The sequence below is a fragment of the Pelophylax lessonae genome, assembly GCF_965119305.1.
Source record: "Pelophylax lessonae genome assembly, chromosome: 8".
In the NCBI taxonomy this organism is placed as follows: domain Eukaryota; kingdom Metazoa; phylum Chordata; class Amphibia; order Anura; family Ranidae; genus Pelophylax; species Pelophylax lessonae.
In genome coordinates, this window is record NC_138775.1 from 123,561,761 (window position 1) to 123,583,037 (window position 21,277).

Sequence of the window (21,277 nt, forward strand, 5' to 3'; positions counted from 1 at the left end):
TTACCGTGATTTTGTTGAGACCGCGGTAATCAATACAAGGGCGTAGTGACCCATCCTTCTTGGCAACAAAAAAGAATCCTGCTCCGGCAGGAGAAGAAGACTTCCTGATGAAACCTTTCTTGAGATTCTCCTGAACGTACTCCGACATGGCCTTGGTTTCAGGAGCGGAGAGAGGGTAAATCCTGCCACGGGGGGTGGTGTGGTACCAGGAAGCAAGTCAATGGGGCAGTCCAAGGGTCTATGTGGTGGTAAGACCTCTGCCTGTTTTTTGCAAAAGACGTCAGCAAAGTCTTGATAGGCCTTAGGAAGGCCGAGCAATGGAGAGGAGACTTGTCTAGTAGGTACCGACTTGAGGCAACGAGTGTGGCAGGTAGAGCCCCATGATTTAATGTCCCCAGAGGTCCAGTCGAGGGTAGGAGAGTGGCGCTGGAGCCAGGGCAAGCCAAGAAGGACGTCAGAAGTGCAGTTAGGCAGGAAAAATTCAATCGTCTCTTGGTGGAGAACCCCTATGGTCATGAGCACGGGTTCTGTGCGATAACGCACGGTGCAGTTCAGATTCTCTCTCTGTTAACTGTAGAAATAAAGAAGGGCTTGACGAGACGGATAACAGGGATACTAAACCGGTTGATGAAGGAGGCTTTAATGAAGTTTCCTGCGGAACCAGAGTCCAAGAAGGCCTCCGCAGGGAAGGAGACTTTAGCGGCTGGAGAAATCCGTACTGGAACAATCAGGCGTGGAGAGGAAGAATTTACACCCAGTGACGCCTCTCCCACGTTCACTAGGTGCGAGCGTTTCCCTGACGCTGAGGACGAAGAGGACAGTCCTTTAAGAAGTGTTCAGAGCTCGCACAGTATAAGCATAAGTTCTCGTTCCTCCGGCGAGACCTCTCTTGCTGGGTCAGGCGAGCCCGATCCACTTGCATTGCCTCCTCGGTGGAAGGCACAGTAAGAGGCTGCAAAGGATGCTGGAAGAGAGGAGCCAGGCGTGGGTATCGCCTGATGCGAACAAGATCTTTCTCCTGGCGGAGTTCCTGACGTCTTTCAATGTAGCGCATATCAATGCGAGTAGCCAACTGGATGAGTTCAGTCAGGGAGGCAGGTATCTCTCGTGCGGCCAGACAATCCTTGATATGGCTGGATAAACCTTTTTTAAGGGTCGCGCAGAGGGCCTTGTTGTTCCAGGTCAATTCGGAGGCCAGAGTGCGAAACTGTATAGCATATTCGCCTACTGTAGAGTCTCCTTGGACAAGGTTTAGCAAGGCTGTTTCCGCGGACGAGGCACGGGCAGGTTCCTCGAAGACACTGCGGACTTCAGAAACGAAGGACTGGATGGAGGCAGTGGCAGGATCGTTGAGGTCCCAGAGCGGCGTGGCCCAGGCCAAGGCCTTCCCAGTTAGTAAACTGACCACGTAGGCCACCTTAGACCATTCTGTGGGAAACTGGTCTGACAACATCTCCAGGTGCAGGGAACATTGGGACAAGAATCCCTGGCACATCTTAGAGTCCCCATCAAACTTGTCCGGGAGAGACAAGCGGACTCTAGCGGTGGCGGCGGCCACATGCTGCGGTGAAGAAGCAGATGCAGGCGGTGGAGGCGGCTGCTGCTGAGCTGGAAGAAGCTGCTGCAGCATGGCGGTCAACTGTGCCAGCTGTTGACCTTGCTGAGCAATCTGCTGGGACTGCTGGGCAACCATGGTAGTGAGGTCAGCGAGACTAGGCAGCGGAACATCAGCGGCATCCATGGCCGGATCTACTGTCAGGATCCGGACTGGCGGCAGGTGAAGGCACTAGGGGTGGATCCTCTGTGTCAGTGAGGGATTGGCGTGGACCGTACTAGAGGACCGGTTCTAAGTTGCTACCGGTTTTCACCAGAGCCCGCCGCAAGGCGGGATGGACTTGCTGCGGCGGTAGCAACCAGGTCGTGTCCCCCGGTAACGGCTCAACCTCAATGACAGCTGAGAAAGGCGTGGTACAGTAGGACAAGGCAAAGGCAAGGTCAGACATAGCAGAAGGTCAGGGCAGGCGGCAAAGGTTCGAAGTCAGAGGCAACGGCAGAAGGTCAGATACACAGGCTGGGCAAAACACAAATCGCTTTCTCAGGGCACTAAGGCAACAAGATCCAGCCAGGACAGGAAGGGGGAGTGGGTTTATATAAGAAACAGGTCACAGGAAACAGGAAGGGAGGTTTGGACCAGGCACCAATTACTGGTGCACAGGCCCCTTAAATTTCAAACAACCGGCGCGCACGCGCCCTTTGGTGCAGGGGCGCACGCGCCGGGAACCACGTGAGCGGGGAGCGGAGGAGGGAGCCGGAGCGGGCACAGGTGAGTGGATCTGGAACGAACGCCGCGGGCGCTCCGGTCCAGAAGCAGGGACCGGAGCGCTCAGCGTTACAGGGATCTTCTTAGACCATGGATTCTGAAAGGTCTGGTCTCTCTAAAGGCTCTTTCTACGGGTAACGTATTTTATTCCTTTGACCAAATCCTAGCGTTACACAAACTACCAGAATCCGAACGTGCCCACTATGAGGTCATTAGAGAATTCTTCAATTTAAACCACTCCTTAACTTTAATCCCCCCCTTCACCCCTTTTGAAAGTATTTGTTGCTCCTCCCCTAGGAGCAGGGGCTTAATCTCCTTGATATACAACCATATCAATTTATCCTCTTTGCCGGAGAAACACAAGTACATGCATAGATGGGAGGAGGAATTGAGTAACTCCTTTTCTATTCTGGACTGGAGATGCATGATCAAAAATATGAGAGCTGGTACCAGATCATCCACAAGCAGAGACTCGCCAATTAAATTGATCACTAGGTGGTACCTCACTCCCTCTTTGCTTCACACTTATTATGATTCGGTTTCTCCTATGTGTTTCAGAGGTTGTTCTGAGGAGGGTACGCTTTTACACATATTTTGGGGATGCAACCATCTTCAGCCTATCTGGAAAAATGTGAGTCGGTTGCGATCACTTATAACTGATTCTGATATTTCCCTCACGCCAAGCATGTGCATTCTGTATGCCAACATCATGGGGGCTCCCTCCCATAAAGCCAAATTATTCTACACCTTAATTTCTTCTGTTCAATGGATGGTGGCTTTCAACTGGAGGTCTGATCTGATTTCCTGGAAGCAGGTAGTCTCCAGAATGGAAAACATCAAATTGTCAGAAAAGGTGCTGCATTCTATTCAGGGAAGTATGTCAGTTTTCCATTCTAAATGGGATGTGAACAGTGATGATATATGCCTGACATGTCTTTATATATATGACTACTTAATGCCCTTTGTTTATTATATAATCTATGCAAATATTCTTGTGTATATTGTACTGTTACTACATTGATCTCTATAATGTTGTATTGATCTTTTTGTTATTTTAGTATGACTTTCCAAAAAAAATATTTGGTAAAAAAAAAAATAAGGAAAGTGCTTAGCCATTTATTGCTCATAAACTTTGGCATGGTTGTAGATCTAATGTGTAGGTTCCACTTCCTACGAAAATGACTAGGAGGTATTTCCTCATCCAACGGATCATCAATATTCTCATCAAGCAGTGATTCGAGGATATCTAGTACCTCCTTATCACAGGGGTCAAGTGGCTGTGGGTTAATAGCCCCCCCAGCCTGGTTATGGGAATACAGAGAGGAGAGGTAGATTTTTCTAAGGAACAAGCAAATATCCTTATACACTTCAAAATGGTCCATTTTAGAAGAGAGGGAGAAGGATAATCCCTACTGTAGGAGTGAGATATGGGAATCATTCAGGTGAAAATCAGACAAGTTAACAACCTTGCAGTCATTATGGGCCATATCCACCAAAGGTGGGGCCATATTTATATCGGGCACAGTTACCTTTAGGGTCTCTTGGAACGTGTCCTGATTTCCTGCTGAGGTCCCGCCTCTGCGCTTCCTCCTCCTCTTCAGTTTTTTTTTGGTTTTATAGTGTTCGTTTTGAGCATTCCTTTCAGCGGAGGTGGTGAATCGCCTTCCTCCGTGGAATCCTGTCCTAAAGAAACGGACAGATCTATCATCGTCGTCGTCACTGCCTGATTGGCCAGATGTGTATTGGACCCAGTCCTATTAACATTATTCCTGCGTCTAGAGCGACTCCTCCTATTTCGTCCACTAAGATCTCCCCTTTGGACCAATCAGTAAGGTCCCTTTGGAATTTAGACTGTTTGGTATTCCTAAGGGTTTTTTGGGATTTTTCTATTTCTTTCCTTAGTTGGTCATTAAATTTATTGAACTCATCTAGATCTTTTAGGGGTTCTAATTTCTCTTTGGTATCCCTGATTTCCTCTTCTAGAGTTTTTAATTGAAGTTTCTCTTCCTCCACAATTAATTTCATGATTTCTATACCATGGGAGATACACTGGGCCCTCCATTTTTCTAGAAACCTCTCAGTATGGAGATGTGCAGCTGGGATTACTCTCTCCCTGAGTCCCCTGGGAATAATTCCCTGACTGATATAGGACTCCAGTGAGAGAATATCCCACTTTCTATTCAGGGAGCGTATCGTGAAACGCTTATGCTCCCTAAACAGAGGTTTCAAAGCATCATCCGAATTTTCATCAGTACTTGTCTCCCTATTAAATGCTGCTCTAATTTCGTCATCTAGGGAATCTCCCAGTACAAATGCCATTATTAATATACACCACCAGGTGAAAAAATAAGTCTCTAATATAGAGAGTGATAATCGTAGATATGAAAAGATAATGAAAAAGAATATAATAATAATAAATTATAATAATAATAAACAAAAGAGCCTCCCGATAACACACCTCAAGGGTTAAATCTATATGTCACTGAGCAAGATAATAATGAGCAGAGAGATCACTTAAATAGATTACAGTAATGCAAGAGTCAATAGCCTCAATAAAGTACTATAATTCACCCTGGGATCCAAAAAGGAACTGATTCATAGATGAATCAGATATAGAGTATCAACGATACCAAGGGAAGGGGAAAGGAGGAATGGAACACCAGGAAATCCACTCAATGCCCCTAAAAATCCAAGGGCATGAGGATGTGAAAAAAAAAAAAAAATGACTGAAATGTATCATATAATTACCCAACGGTGTATGACCGGTGAGCCAAGCAACTGAAACTATGTAGTAAACTCAAAAAAGGAAAGAAGTTGCATATATGGCTCAAACAAAGGTGTAATGTAGATAAAAATTAGTACTTTATTGAGGCATGAAAAACACGTAAAACTATTTTCCAAAACAAAAATAAATACAAAAAAAAAAAATACAAAAGCTCATAGACATTCAGATAAAACCAGACAAGAGGGGTTCTATCTCTAAAGTCACGCTGGTGTCGCCTGCAGGGGGCTCCACCCTCCACCCAACCAACACACCAACAACCTATATGGCACAAAGCCCCTGCCCCTAGGCCTGAGGGTAATACCAGTGACTGGTGTGAGCTCAGGGTAGTCCAAAAAACGTCACCCTTTGATCTGGTCCTTCTCATTTTTATCCGTAACTATAGAGAACATATTATATATAACCATTAGCTTCTGATACAGGCCCTTTGTTTATCTGTAGGTCAATTTGATATAGTGAGCTTGATATGTAGACTCTGGATGATCCTCTTTTGGTCTGGAAGTTTTTTCCCTAATATATTTGATTATGTTAGTTACCATCATTATCCCGCTATATTTTTGCGGTTACCCAATTATAGAGCAGTTAACAGTTCCGTTTTTTGCATCACCATATCTCTTGCCCCTAGTCTATGGCCTTTGATACCCTCCCATTAGGAATTAAGGGCTCAGTATCTTGACTGATAAGTGTCCACTCTCTGTACTGCTATAGATGCGATATAGAATAGAGTGTCTCTAATATATTTACTCTTTTTTGGACTTAAAGACTTAAACTTCTGGATATTGAGGTAGTAATTTCTTCAAAATAATCCTCTCTTTATGGGCTAGACTAGATTTTTCTCCTCCACTGCTGTGGTATATATACCCTGGCTATATGAGCTTCCCCCCCCCCCCCCAATTTTGAATTTATATTCTCCCCAATTACCTGTGGGTTTGTGATTACATGTTTGCTCTATATCTATTTTTCGAATGCCATGTTTCTCTATCCACATGCTATATTTATTAAGTTTTTCCTTTTTTTATATACTTCCTTGATGTATATATATTTTTTCTCCATCTGTCTAGATGATGAATCTGTTTAAAATAATGCTTTTTAATATAGAGCCTCCCGATGTTCACTTGGGGTCCTCTTTCTCCGAACTGCACATATGATTGAAGCCAGATATATGTTGACCAATGAGCATCTGAGCTTCTGGTATTTATAGATAGACGTGCACAACGCAATCTATGTCCTGAAGAAGCGTGCTGCGTCACGTGAAACCCGTTGACGTCACACGTGGTCACGCCTCTGGCTCCACCCACTACCCGGACCTTCACGCCGCAACCGCTGTCTCCTTCAACCAGCTTCGTGGCGCAAATCCTTAAGTGATCGCGGCAATCTCCCACACCTCTGGCGGGCATCTTGTCACCTCTTGACCTTCAAGACTTCTACCCGGCACCCTCGCTATCTACATATCGGAGCTCCATGGACGGCTCAAAAAATGGGTATGTTAGTGCCGATCAAAAAGTGCTTCACTGCTACTAACTGGCTTCTCTGCTTGCAAATCTGAACTTGCCGCAGCACCCTGTTCTATATTGCTTTCAGCTGCTTGGTGTACCTCTTCTCTGCCCCACTGCCTGGGTCCGGAGCGATCATTGATATCCCATAAATTGTGTGCTATTGCTGCAACATATACCACTCTCTATGGACTTACATTTATGCCTATACTTAGAGGTGGTATTCAATTTCTTGACTCACTGACCCAGGAGGGATTTTGATTCAAAGAGGTCCACATACCGCTCAGCTTTTTTGCTTTTTGTTCTTTCATCATTTGCTGCTTATTACACTACTGGACTTGTGATCTACCTGCTGTGCCTTTGCTGTGTTTGCTCCTACAGAATCATGTGCTAGCTGAGGATGTCTACTTGATTAATATGCCAGTATGCCAGAGTTGATAAAGGCTGAGTATCCAAGCCGTTCAGTTTGATCACCACAGGAGTGACACTTGTCTCAGGAGCTCCATCCAGTAGGCTCCTCGTGCCTGAAGCCGCTTCTTCTCAAATCCATAGCCCTGTGTCCAGCCCCTGGACATACATCACTGTTTTGGAGTTTTCTCACAAGATTTTTTGGACTACCCTGAACTCACACCAGTCCCTGGTATTTCCCTCAGGCCTAGGGGCAGAGGCTTTGTGCCATATAGGTTGTTGGTGTGTTGGTTGGGTGGACGGTGGAGCCCCCTGCAGGCGACACCAGCGTGACTTTAGAGATAGGACCCCTCTTGTCTGGTTTTATCTGAATGTCTATGAGCTTTTGTATTTTCTGTTTTGGAAAATAGTTTTACGTGTTTTTCATGCCTCAATAAAGTACTAATTTTTATCTACATTACACCTTTGTTTGAGCCATATATGCAACTTCTTTCCTTTTTTGAGTTTGCTCTCCTAGCAGACCTTTTCAGTGTGCGGGCATTTAGTGAGAGTGAGGGACACCTGACATTCTTTTAAGGGAGAGATAGTGTGGGATATTATAGTGTTCCACCTGCATTCCCTGTGATTTTCTAGAACCCAACACTCCTTTTTTTTAGAACTACGTTTCTGTGTGTCAGTGGCAGGTTCCATTGCTGTGTTGCTGCTGTCCCTACCTTTTTATATCTGGGGGTGTATCTTTTTTTTTTTTTTTTAAATTGTAGTTTTTCTTTTTATTTCATTAAAAAATAAATAAAATAGAGTTTTATTTTGCTTTTTTTTTTTTTTTCTAGTGGGTTTTTTTTATGCTCTTTGCATTTGAGCTTTATGGGACAGTAGACAGACCCACTCTAAAACATTACTTTAGTTCAATAAAAATATCACAACACCATAAATTGTGGTTTGAAACTGGCCACAGCCCTTTGTTGATGTATTCAAATACAATATAATTATTTTCATTTTTATTTTATTAAACCAGTTTTTTAAACACAAAGACCAATAAACTTGCATGTTAACTCAGCTATAACTACTCGAGTTAAACATGTACTCTACAACTTCCATCCACATGGATACACTTTAGACATCCAAAAAAGGAGCCTGTCATGGTCTTACCTTCTTGCTGTTCTCCTTCGTTTGACATGTGCTGGCGGCCATCTTGGTTTCTGGGTTTCTTGTAGCCTCCCACCCTGCGGCTCCTCCTTCCCACTGGGAGGAGCTGGATGCCTAGCTCATATATATAGGAGGTCTGTGGCTTCAGTTTCCTGCTTGGTCCTCCTGTGTTCACATGCTACTAAGACTGCTGCTACTTCTGGTTCCTGTTCCTGGCTTCGTCTGACTACCCTGTTGGTTCCTGATCCTGGCTTCGTCTGACTACCCTGTTGGTTCCTGATCCTGGCTTCGTCTGACTACCCTGCTGGTTCCTGACCCCTGGCTTCGCAAAGACTCTGCATCGGTTTCGCCATCCGTTTGGACTTTTGCTTTATAGCTTGTTTTTCAATAAAGCTGTCTTATTTTCATTTATCTGTTGTTGTACGTCTGGTTCATGGTTCCGTGACATTAGGACCAAGCCATGAATTCTGACGGTACAGGGCCATCCTCGCTACCCACGCTGGTTGCCAGACTTGATCAGCAGGATCACCTGTTGGGTCGGTTCGCCGTGGCGTTGCAAACCCTGCTTGAACGCACGGTACCACAGGCCACGAATTCTGACGGTACAGGGCCATCCTCACTACCCACGCTGGTTGCCAGACTTGATCAGCAGGATCACCTGTTGGGTCAGTTCGCCGTGGCGTTGCAAACCCTGCTTGAACGCACGGTTCATTTCGCTCCCGTTGCCGATGGGTCCGCTCCTACTGCCGCTCCGGTTGTTGCGCCAGAGTCTACCCCGACACCTGTTGTTGCGCCCGCGGTGTTTCGGGGTATGTCCGGTTCTGCCCCCCTTCCACAGCGCTTTGGGGGAGAGCCAACTCAGTGCCGAGGTTTCCTTAACCAGGTGGGCATTTATTTCGAGTTGCTGCCACTTGCCTTTCCTACTGAGAGATCAAAGGTGGGCTTCTTAATCTCGCTGCTCTCGGACAAGGCCTTGGCCTGGGCCAGCCCTTTATGGGAGAACAACAATCCGGTGGTTGCCGAGTTTTCCGGTTTTGTTGCTTCTCTTCGGAAGGTATTCGATGTGCCGGCTCGTGCTGCCTCTGCTGCGAAGCTCCTTATGTCCATCAGACAGGGTTCACGATCCGTAGCTGAATACGCCATTGAGTTTCGTACCCTGGCAGCAGAGGTGGGCTGGAATAATGAGGCTCTGGTCGCTGCTTTCTCTCATGGTCTCTCGGATGCCTTGAAGGATGAGGTTGCAGCTAAGGACCTACCAGTGGAGCTCGAGTCTCTTATTTCTTTCCTGATTTTGATTGACACCAGACTCAGGGAGAGACCTTCCTTTAAGGAGAGTCTGCGGAGGCCTCCTAACAGATTGGCGCCTACCTTTGTTGTCCCACCCGTGCCTCCCTCTCCTCCCACGCCTCCTGGGGATGACTTGTCTGGGGGTGAACCCATGCAGCTGGGGTTTGCTCGCCTGTCCGAGGGGGAGAGGGTACTCCGGAGACGCGAGGGCCGATGCATGTACTGTGGTCTCGGTGGGCATTTTCGGTTGGCATGTCCGAACCGTCCAGGGAAACGCTCGCACCTGAAATCCTGTCGGGGGCAGATCTTGGGTGGAGTCTCCTCGTCCCCGGTTTCCCGTGTTGACAAACCACTGATCACTGTTGTCCTTTCCTGGGTCGGGGGCTCGGTGACGACCCAGGCGTTGGTGGACTCTGGTGCTGGTGGTTTGTTCATTGATAGTGTGTTCGCTGCCGCCAATTCCATTCCTCTGCAGGCTCGAGGTTCTCCTCTGGCTCTTGAGGCGATAGACGGCAGACCCCTTCTGCCGCCACACGTGACTCATGAGACCCTTCCAGTGGGGTTAGCCATTGGTGCCGTCCACAGAGAGTCGGTCTGCTTCCAGGTTATTTCGTCTCCACACTACTCGGTGGTCTTGGGGTACCCCTGGCTCCAGAAGCATAATCCGATTTTCGATTGGAGATCGGCCGAGATCCTCTCGTGGTCACCGCAGTGTGGGACTAGTTGCATCCATGGGCCTGTCAAGTTGCTGTGTACTTCCTCGGACTCTCTGTTGCCCCCTGAATACGAGGAGTACCGGGATGTATTCGATAAGGTGCGCGCGGTTGCCCTACCTCCGCACCGCCCATACGATTGTGCCATCGAGTTACAATCTGGTGCCGTTCCTCCTCGTGGCAAAGTCTATCCACTGTCGGTAGCGGAGAATGAGGCCATGGAGGAGTACGTGAGGGAGGCGCTTTCACGTGGACACATTCGCAAATCCTCGTCCCCGGCAGGGGCTGGATTTTTCTTTGTGAAAAAGAAGGGCGGTGAGTTGAGGCCTTGCATCGATTACAGGGGTCTCAATCGCATCACGATCAAGAACGCTTACCCGATACCCTTGATTTCCGAGCTGTTCGATCGCCTTAAAGGGGCCACGGTCTTTACCAAACTCGACCTGAGGGCGGCATATAACCTCGTAAGGATCAAGGCGGGCGATGAGTGGAAGACCGCGTTTAACACCAGGACCGGTCATTATGAATCCTTGGTTATGCCCTTTGGGCTGTGCAATGCGCCCGCAGTCTTTCAGGAATTCATCAACGATGTTTTCCGTGACCTGTTGCAGCAGTGTGTGGTGGTCTACCTGGATGACATCTTGGTATATTCTGAGTCCATGGAGACCCACATTCTGGATGTCAAACGAGTGTTGCAACGGTTACGAGAGAACAAGCTGTTCGGTAAGCTTGAGAAATGCGAATTTCACCGATCCCAGGTAACCTTCTTAGGTTACATCATTTCCGCTGAGGGGTTCTCCATGGATCCTGAGAAGGTTTCGGCTGTCTTACAGTGGCCCCAGCCCAGTGGTCTTCGCTCCCTGCAGCGCTTTTTGGGCTTCGCCAATTATTATCAGAAGTTCATCAGGGACTTTTCCATGCTAGCCAAGCCTCTCACGGATCTGACCAGGAAGGGCAGTAATTCCCAGGTCTGGCCGCCCGAGGCCATCCGAGCTTTTGAGGCTCTAAAGTCCGCCTTTGTGTCGGCTCCGATTCTGTCGCATCCCAACCCTGGGTTGCCCTTTGTCCTCGAGGTGGACGCGTCTGAGACGGGAGTAGGCGCCCTTCTGTCTCAGCGTAGAACACCAGAGGGTCCTCTGCTTCCTTGTGGGTTTTACTCCCGGAAACTGTCTTCCGCGGAGTGCAACTACCAGATTGGTGACAGGGAGTTATTGGCCATCGTGCAGGCTCTTAAAGAATGGAGGCACTTGCTCGAGGGTTCGGTGGTTCCGGTCCTCATCCTGACGGACCACAAGAATCTGACCTACCTCTCTGAGGCCAAGAGATTGACACCACGTCAGGCCAGATGGGCTCTGTTCTTGTCACGTTTTAATTACGTGGTCTCCTACCTACCCGGTTCCAAGAACATCAGGGCTGATGCCTTATCACGGCAGTACTCCGACCTGTCCAGGGAGGAGTCGATTCCGACTTCGGTCATACCTCCGAATCAGATCCTGGCTGCCATTCGCACCAGCCTGACCTCTCCCCTGGGTGAGCAGATTTTGGCGGCTCAATCTGGTGCTCCCTCTGGGAGACCCAACGGCAGATGTTTTGTGCCTGAGGAGTTGCGCACTCGGTTGTTGCGAACCTACCATAACTCCAAGACCGCGGGGCATCCTGGAAAGAATCAGCTGTCCTGGGCTGTTTCACGTCTGTTCTGGTGGCCTTCCCTACGTTCCGACATCGCCGCATATGTAGCGGCATGCTCCGTTTGTGCCCAGAGTAAGTCCCCTCGGCACCTTCCGTTGGGCCTTCTGCAACCCTTAGCCACCGGGGAGCGCCCATGGTCACACCTAGGGATGGATTTCATTGTGGACCTCCCTGCATCCCGAGGCCATACGGTCATTCTCATGATTGTGGATCGGTTTTCCAAAATGTGTCACTGTGTTCCTCTCAAGAAGTTACCCTCTGCACAGGAGTTGGCCACGATTTTTTCCAGGGAGGTCTTCCGGTTGCACGGTTTGCCCAAGGAGATTGTGTCGGATCGGGGGAGTCAGTTTGTGTCCAGGTTCTGGCGCGCCTTTTGCTCCCAGTTGGGGATTCATCTCTCCTTCTCCTCGGCCTACCACCCTCAGTCCAATGGGGCCGCAGAACGATCCAATCAGGCCTTGGAGCAATTCCTTCGTTGCTATGTCTCCGATCACCAAGACAATTGGGTTGACCTCCTGCCTTGGGCTGAATTTGCCAGGAACACGGCGGTGAACTCTTCCTCTGGGACGTCTCCCTTCATGGCCAACTATGGGTTCCAACCTGCCGTGTTACCGGAGGTATTCTCTCCCCAGGATATTCCGGCTGTGGAGGATCACCTTTCCGTCCTACGTGCTTCTTGGGTACAGATCCAGAAGTCCCTTGAGGTCTCTGCGCAGCGCCAGAGACTCCAGGCTGATCGCAGACGAGCGCCTGCTCCTTTCCTACCAGGCCGGAGACCGTGTATGGTTGTCCACCCGCAACCTCAACCTTCGAGTGCCCACTCCCAAGCTGGCGCCTCGCTTTGTTGGTCCCTTCCGAGTGCTTCGCAGGGTAAACCCGGTAGCCTATGCCCTTGCGCTTCCTCCTGGCATGCGGATCTCCAACGTGTTTCATGTCTCCCTGTTGAAGCCTCTGGTGTGTAATCGTTTCACTTCCTCGGTTCCTCGGCCTCGTCCGGTCCGAGTGGGCAATCGTGAGGAGTATGAGGTGAGCAATATCCTGGACTCACGCCTGGTCCGCGGTCGGGTGCAGTTTTTGGTTCATTGGCGTGGTTATGGTCCAGAGGAGCGTTCCTGGGTTCCCTCCGCAGATGTCCATGCTCCTGCCTTGCTCCGAGCCTTCCACGCACGCTTCCCTCAGAGACCGTTCTTTACTCCGCGGAGGAGGGGCCCTTGAGGGGGAGGTACTGTCATGGTCTTACCTTCTTGCTGTTCTCCTTCGTTTGACATGTGCTGGCGGCCATCTTGGTTTCTGGGTTTCTTGTAGCCTCCCACCCTGCGGCTCCTCCTTCCCACTGGGAGGAGCTGGATGCCTAGCTCATATATATAGGAGGTCTGTGGCTTCAGTTTCCTGCTTGGTCCTCCTGTGTTCACATGCTACTAAGACTGCTGCTACTTCTGGTTCCTGTTCCTGGCTTCGTCTGACTACCCTGTTGGTTCCTGATCCTGGCTTCGTCTGACTACCCTGTTGGTTCCTGATCCTGGCTTCGTCTGACTACCCTGCTGGTTCCTGACCCCTGGCTTCGCAAAGACTCTGCATCGGTTTCGCCATCCGTTTGGACTTTTGCTTTATAGCTTGTTTTTCAATAAAGCTGTCTTATTTTCATTTATCTGTTGTTGTACGTCTGGTTCATGGTTCCGTGACAGAGCCGTGACAAATGAGGGAGGGAGAGCGGGTCAATTCTTCTTCTCTGTCCCTGCCGACTGATAGCTGATGACGCAGCTATCTGCTTTTTATATGCTCTGCACATCAAAAACAACCGTTAAATTAACTGTAAATAAATTTGAACCAATTAGGTTATTTATGCAAATATCCCTATTTAATTATTAATTAGCTTAAAAACTGATTGGTCTGCAACTGTCCCATAGGTGTAGGTGGGTCAATAAATGCTCCCCCTAACTTTATATGGGACAGTAGACAGAGAACCACTCTAAAACATTACTTTAGTTCAATAAAAATATCACAACACCATAAATTGTGGTTTGAAACTGGCCACGGCCCTTTATTGATGTATTCAAATACAATATAATTATTTTCATTTTTATTTTATTAAACCAGTTTTTTAAACACAAAGACCAATAAACTTGCATGTTAACTCAGCTATAACCGCTCGAGTTAAACATGTACACTACAACTTCCATCCAACAGCCAGGCTCAAACACCAGGAGCCTGGCCCCCCACCAACCGAACCGAGGCCAGTTCAATACAATTTTCAAAACCCAAATTTCGAATGTCCAAGGCTATATCAGACAAATGAACATTATCCGAGCGATAAAAACCTGGAAGACCACCCTCCAGATCAAAATGGCGATAAGAAAAACCGTTAACCGACGCCATAAATTTTTCTAAAACTCTATTAATTCGTCTCTTAACAATTTTACAGAATTTTAATTCAGGTCGTAATGACCATTGCAATCTGGGAACAATTTCCGAAAATATCAAAATAGCATTTGGAAAAAAAGAGTGTAATTGAATAAATTCTAATCTAAGAGTGGAAATGATATCCAAAGTTTTTTGGGAACCAATATCGTTTCCACCCAAATGCAAAATAACAATAGAAGGGGAAGGCCAATGTAACAACAAGAAAGATAGATAAACAGACAAGTCAGTACATTTCATTCCCCGTTTCCCAAACCACCATATTTGTAAATAGTCCATATCAAAACCCAGAAAATGAAGGAATGCCCCAAAATCCATACGTGCTTTAGAAGACCTGAAAATCCAACAAGAAAATTAGGTCTAACATAAGAGCGATAACAGGAAGAATCCCATCTACCAATATTCTTAACAACCGGTACTGGCAAACCTAAATTAGCAGCTTCAGTAGCGGCCCCAATATGGAAGGAATGTGAGGTAATGCATAGGTGTTGTAGACCAAGATGTATCAAACATTTTCGCAAAACCGAGTTAAACTGATATATAGTCAAAGGGAGGCCAGACTCATGAAGAAGAAGGCAAAGACCAGCAGGACGAATATGGAGATATTCATAAATTAAACCGACAATACAGATCAATGGGTCATTGAAACGACAAAGAGTGATCCAACGTCCATGACCCATTTAATCCGTTTTATTTTTACTCAAATAAATTTGCACAAAATTCGCATTCAGCTTAACATCCGAATATAAAAGACCAGAAAAGGAAACTGAGTTTCTGGGCAACAATTCAGATATCCTGAATGCTCCGAAGAAACAAAGACAGAAAGCCACTTTAAATAATAATGCTTCAAAAGGAGAAAAACAAATACTATTGGTGGCAACACAAATACGCCTTAAAATATCAGCCGTAATTGGAAACCTGGAAAATTTCTGTCTGCGATAACCCTCCATAGCTTGTTTAACAGAAAACCAAGACATAAGCGAAAGGAGCACCAGTCAATTTATAGAAAAATGAAATGCCACAAATCATTTTTTGAATATGCGAGTAAGAATAACTCCGTGACATTAAGAATTCAAGAAAGGATAAAATCCTTTCTTCAAAAGAAATCTCAGGATCGGGCACCAAGGTAGAGAAGAAACCGCACCATGTCCACCACGCGGCTAAGTATTGTGCCCACGTGGAAGGCGCCACCGAATTCCGAACCGCCCGATGAACCGTGGTCATATCAGAGTCCATAAATGCTAAGGGCATAAAATCCCATGAGCGTCTGCATCCGGAACCAATGCTCGAAAACGGTCCAGCTGCAAACAAGACAAAGAGTCTGCAATTAAATTACAAACACAAGGAACATATTTAGCCTTTATTCAAATATTAATCTCCAGACATTTAAAAACCAAATGTTGCAAAACCGCAATAACAGGCAAGGATTTTGACGTCAAACAATTGACAGCGTACACTACACCCATATTGTCAGAATGAAGTAAAATGTTTCTATCACTAAAATGTGGGCCCCACAACTCTAGGGAAATCAACAGAGGAAATAGTTCAAGTAAAACTATATTTTTAGTATAACCATTTCCTTGCCAGGATTCCAACCACAAACCAGCCGACCAGTGGCCTTGCCAAAACGCACCGTATCCAAAGGCACCCGACGCATCGGTAAACAAATTTAAAGCTGACATAGGACAGAAAGGCTGTCTCCACAAAGTACTACCATTAAAATTATATAAATTTTTTTCCAAACAATAAGATCTTCTCTTAAACTTCTAGTAATACGGATAAAATGGTAAGGCGAAACAACACCTGCCATAGACTTATAAAGACGTCTAGAAAATATCCTACCCATCGGAAAACCCGAGATGCAAAGGCCAACAAACCCAACAAAGATTGTAAAGTTTTTAAAGTAACTTTTCTTTTAGATAAAACAAAATCTACTAAAGTAACCAAGCAAAATATTTTAGCGGGGGGCAAACAAAACTCCATGGAAACAGTGTCGATGGTGATACCCAAGAACTCCAAACAATGCGTAGGAGAAACAGACTTTTCGTCTGCCAAAGGGACACCAAACTGATTACACATGAGCTTAAATTCCTTAAAAATGTACAAGCAATCCAAAGAATCTGCTTTATCAACAAAAAGGAAATCGTCAAGGTAATGCAGAACATTTGTAGAACCAGCGGGCACCATAACAACCCACTCCAAAAATGAGGAAAAAAGCTCAAAATATCTACAAGATAAGGAACATCCCATTGGGAGACACTTATAAAAAAAACAGTAACCATCAAATTTAAAACCCAATGAGTTAAACGCACTTGGGTGAATCGGAAGTAAGCGAAAGGCCGATTTTAGATCCGCCTTAGCCAGCAGAGCCCTATGACCGACATTTTGTATGATATGCAAAGCGTCATTAAAAGATGCATAATCTCAGCATCCAGCTCATCATTCAACGAAGAACCTTTCGGAAATGACAAGTGATGAATTAGGCGAAATGCATTATGGTCCTTATTAGGAATAATTCCTAATGGAGAAACCCTAAATTCCGAAAAAGGCGGGGAAGCAAAAGGACCCGCAATCCGTCCCTCATGAAGTTCTTTGAAAACCTTATCAGCTACAACAGATGCGTATTTGGTCACAGAACTCAAGTTCTTATAAATTAAGCAACCTGAACCCGTGTAAGAAGGTAACAAAAAACCTTGTGAAAAACCAATATACAGTGTGACTGCCATCTGTCGCCTTGGCCACATTCAGAAGCCACGGCATAATTTCTATTATTTTCACCAGCGTGGCTGCTTTTAAGAAAAAATTCCTTTTTTGGATGTGAAGACAAAGAGGCCAATTTTTTTAAAACATCTGGAACCCGAATGGGCCCCAGAACAATGAGTACATTTGTGTTTGTATTTACACGAACCCGGCCATTTACATTGCCCTTTGTTAAAACCAAAACACAGGCCTTTTTTATTTGTGCCAACAGGAACAGTAGCAGGTTTTGGAAAAGAACGCTGGGGCAATAAAAAATTAAGCCAGAGGCCCACGTCCTTCATACCCCAACAAAGCGTCTTATGAATAGACAGTTTTTGGCAAAAAGATTTGTCGTAATAAAACCAAGCTAATCCATTAAAATTTGTATAAGCTTCCAAAATTATTTCGACATGCTGGAAGAGACCGCTACAACGTTCAGGATGTTTTTCACCCATAACGCTAGCGTAAATGCAGAAGGCCTGAAGCCAATTATTGAATGACCGCGCTGGCTTCTTTCTTTTATCATCTTCAGCTTTTTCAGAATCCCTTCTCTCAAACCTACTATCTTTGGAGGTTGGAGTCAGGGAGCGATGACATTTAAAATATCAATAAAATCCTCCTTTCACATTTTTTCTTTTATCGCCAATGGAAGGTGAAAACCTAAAGGTGAAAGCTTGCATGCCATAGCCTCTCTGTAACAACTCTCTGGAATAGTAGCCACCGAAACAGGTGGAGGAAGCGCTGAAGGGATATTACAAGGTACAGTAGTAGAAATAGAAACATTAGATACGGGCAAGACATGCAAATTAAGATCAACACGGTCATTCCAAACAGGAGCAACGGTATTATTAACAACATCAGGAACATTGACACATCTATTCAATAACACATTAAAGGAACGTGCTAAATTCAACAACATTTGTACATTGTCAGACTCACAGAAGTGGCTGACACAGCAGTAGGCAAAGGTTGTGCAGGCAGTACCCCTTCTGCACCAGTAGGTGGCACCAGAGGATGTCGTCCAGGATCAGTAACAGCAACCTGTGAAGAAGCAGAGCAGATGGGGGGGAAGGGGTTGATTCTCCAAAACAGGGAGAATAACCGGATCAAATAACCGGATCAATATTTATTAAAGAATTATTCTTTGTAATATTCAGCTCCCTGCTCTTTTTTGATGCAGTGGAGCGGCGTGGAGGGGACGGGGATTCGAACAGGCGAGGCTTCTTCTTGGTCCTGAGTTCTCTGTTGCTTCTAGGCACTGGGCATGCACCAGAAGGACCCGGCAATGCAGGCGGAAATTGCCGATCTTCAGGTCTAGTTGTAGGAGGAGACCGAGAGGGACGGAATGATGCAGTATCAGAAGGCGGAGACCGGGGGCGACGGTGACGTGCAGGGCGGATGTTGGCCGGCATGGATGACCCAGGAAGAGGAACTGCTGAGATGCTGTCAGAGAAGGTAGGAGAAGGGGGGGCGAGATGGTAGGAATTGGGCATCCTCACCCTCAGAGACCGGAAGTCAGGGATAGATAAGCAGCGGCGAATCCACTCTTCCCCATCAGCGGAACCGGCCCCTTCCAGGACAGATTGAAGCAGAGATTTCATGACGGCAACAGGAGTCACAGGCACAATTCTTCTTCTCAGCCCCCGCCGACTGATAGCTGATGATGCAGCTATCTGCTTTTTATATGCTCTGCACAAAACAACCGTTAAATTAACTGTAAAGAAATTTGAAACAATTAGGTTATTTATGCAAATATCCCAATTTAATTATTAATTCGCTTAAAAACTGATTGGTCTGCCACTGTCCCATAGGTGTAGGTGGATCAATAAATGCTCCCCCTAACCTTATATTTTATTTAGGATTTATTTTGTTAGGGTCTTTTATTCATTTATTTCTTATTTTACAGGTTCAACAGCAGCAACAGCAGCTTAAATATGTTGGTCACCACAACAGGTGCACAGGTGGAGCACTGCAACAGAAGCCGGCTGACATTTAGCCCATGTGTACAGCAGCCTGTCCAATCAAAGCTGGTCTAAATGGCTGTGAGCGCTGATCAGTGTGTTCTGGTGGGGGGGGCACAGTCTCCTTGCAGAACACAATAGGGGGGGGCACAGTCTCCCTTGCAGAACACAATAGCTTAGCTGTACTAACATCACTTGTATTTGTACAGCGATCTGTCAACCCAGAAGGCTGAAGGGAAAAAAAACTCACCGTGTATACTTAGCATATTAGTCTTCACAAGCACCACAATTTACAGGGCACCCAAGCATTCCCCCATACAGTTCTTGTAATAGCTGCAAATTAAAGTTGGGAGCACACCTCACATTATAATTATTATGTCCAGCAGCACTACAGGGCATGCCAGAAGTTGCTATGCAACTATAAGGGAGCAGCAGCAAGGTCCACATGACCACAGACATGTGGTCCAGGAAGTATGGACGGGTGTAATTTATATAATTTACAACTCGCTGGGTGACTCTGCTCGCAGCTGGGAAGGATGCATGCTAGGAAATGGTAGTATTCAACAATAGCATATGGATAAGTATCAGCGCGACTATGAGCTAGGATCCACACTCAATAAAATCATATATCACTAATCAATTGGATAAGTCGGTCACAGCCGCTATATCATAATGTTTTCATCACTGCACATCCAAAGCTAACAATTACTTCTTAAAGCGGAGTTCCGGGCACAGAAGTCATTTTTTAATAAACATACCCCCGGGACAGTCAGGGCTAGCACATTCCACAATGGCTAGCTTCTGATCTGTCCCGGTTCGCACTTACCTTTTAGAAGAAATACTTACTTATAAAATTTATTCCACAGCGTTTCCATCTCTCTTGTGGGCAGCTGAAGCCGGCGCGGTCCTCTTCTGTGTCTTCTTCGCGTCTTCTTGTCCCAGAATGCGCCTGCACCGGCCCCGCTCGTCACTTCCGGAAGTGACGAGCGGGGCCGGTGCCGTCGCATTGATTCCTGGGAGCGATGACGTTCAGCTCCCAGGAATCATAGCGAGACAGGAAGTGACGGGGTGAGCCGCGACGCCGAGGGAGGAAGTACTCTGAGGTGAGTATTTACGATCTTCAATTAAAAGGTGAGTAAACACAAAAAAAAAATAACTATCCAATTCCTTTTCAGGTAATGTCGAACTAGCGGAGGGGCACAAAAAAAAAATATAGTTTTTGTGCCCGGAACTCCGCTTTAAGATACAGCGCTACCGACGCCAGATTAAAAAATGTGCAAATGAATAATAAAGTGCTTAGTTAAACTGAAATAGCAAATAAAGTGCTTAAATAAACAAAAGTGCTATTTGACTAATAAAGTGCTTGAATGAAAGTGCTAACCAAGTGTCAATAACGTGAGTTAAATGCTGAGAATAAACCCACATGGAATAATATGTGGGTGTAAAGTGACACATGATGTGTAGTAAACCTCGCGCTTATGGTAAAGAATAGGTACTAAGTTACATGTGAAGCTGCTGCTGACAATAAAGTGCAAGTGCCTTTAAAGTGAGTGTGAAGATATGTCAGCGCTGCTAATTAAATATTACCACTGATAATCAATATATGCATAAATACAACAAAATTAATATCACAAATACATATAAAAGTGCCAAGTGCATAAAGTGAAGTATAAATCAATGTCCTTTAAACACAAATGACCGTCCTCCAATTACTGTTAGAAGTGACAGAAGTGCTTTGTGCTCCACTCTTGTATAAAGTGCTGGTGCTCCCCCTTCTGCTTCCCTACTCACCAGAAAACAAATGCTCATGGATCAATAGATACACTCAGATCACTCTGCGATGTGGAAGTCTCCTATATGGCAAAAAGCTGGGTCCCAATAGTGGTCCTGTGAGGGTCTGCAAGGAGCTGCTGGACTATGTTGCTGGTCTGGTTATCCCTCAGTGAAAGAAAAGGTCCTCTATAGTGAAGTATGTCAAATATATATGGACTTTATTACCGCATAAAAACACAAACAATGAATGTAAAATGGCAATGACCGGTCCGATGGTTGCTGCTTCTGCAGCGTGCGTTCCACCGGCCGGATATGACGTATCTCGCTCTGGCCTCGCTATATGTATGTTTCCCCCTCCCCTTGGGCGTCTTCTGTAGCTCAGAAGTAGTACAACCCATTGATCACTTGAGCACCTTTGGGATATTGAAGAGACTTTTATTATACGCTATGGACTGCAACTAATGATGTGACTTTATTTATTATCAACACTGGAAGTCATTGCACTTTATTAATATTTAGATCTACTCAATCACAGTGTCATTTTGCAG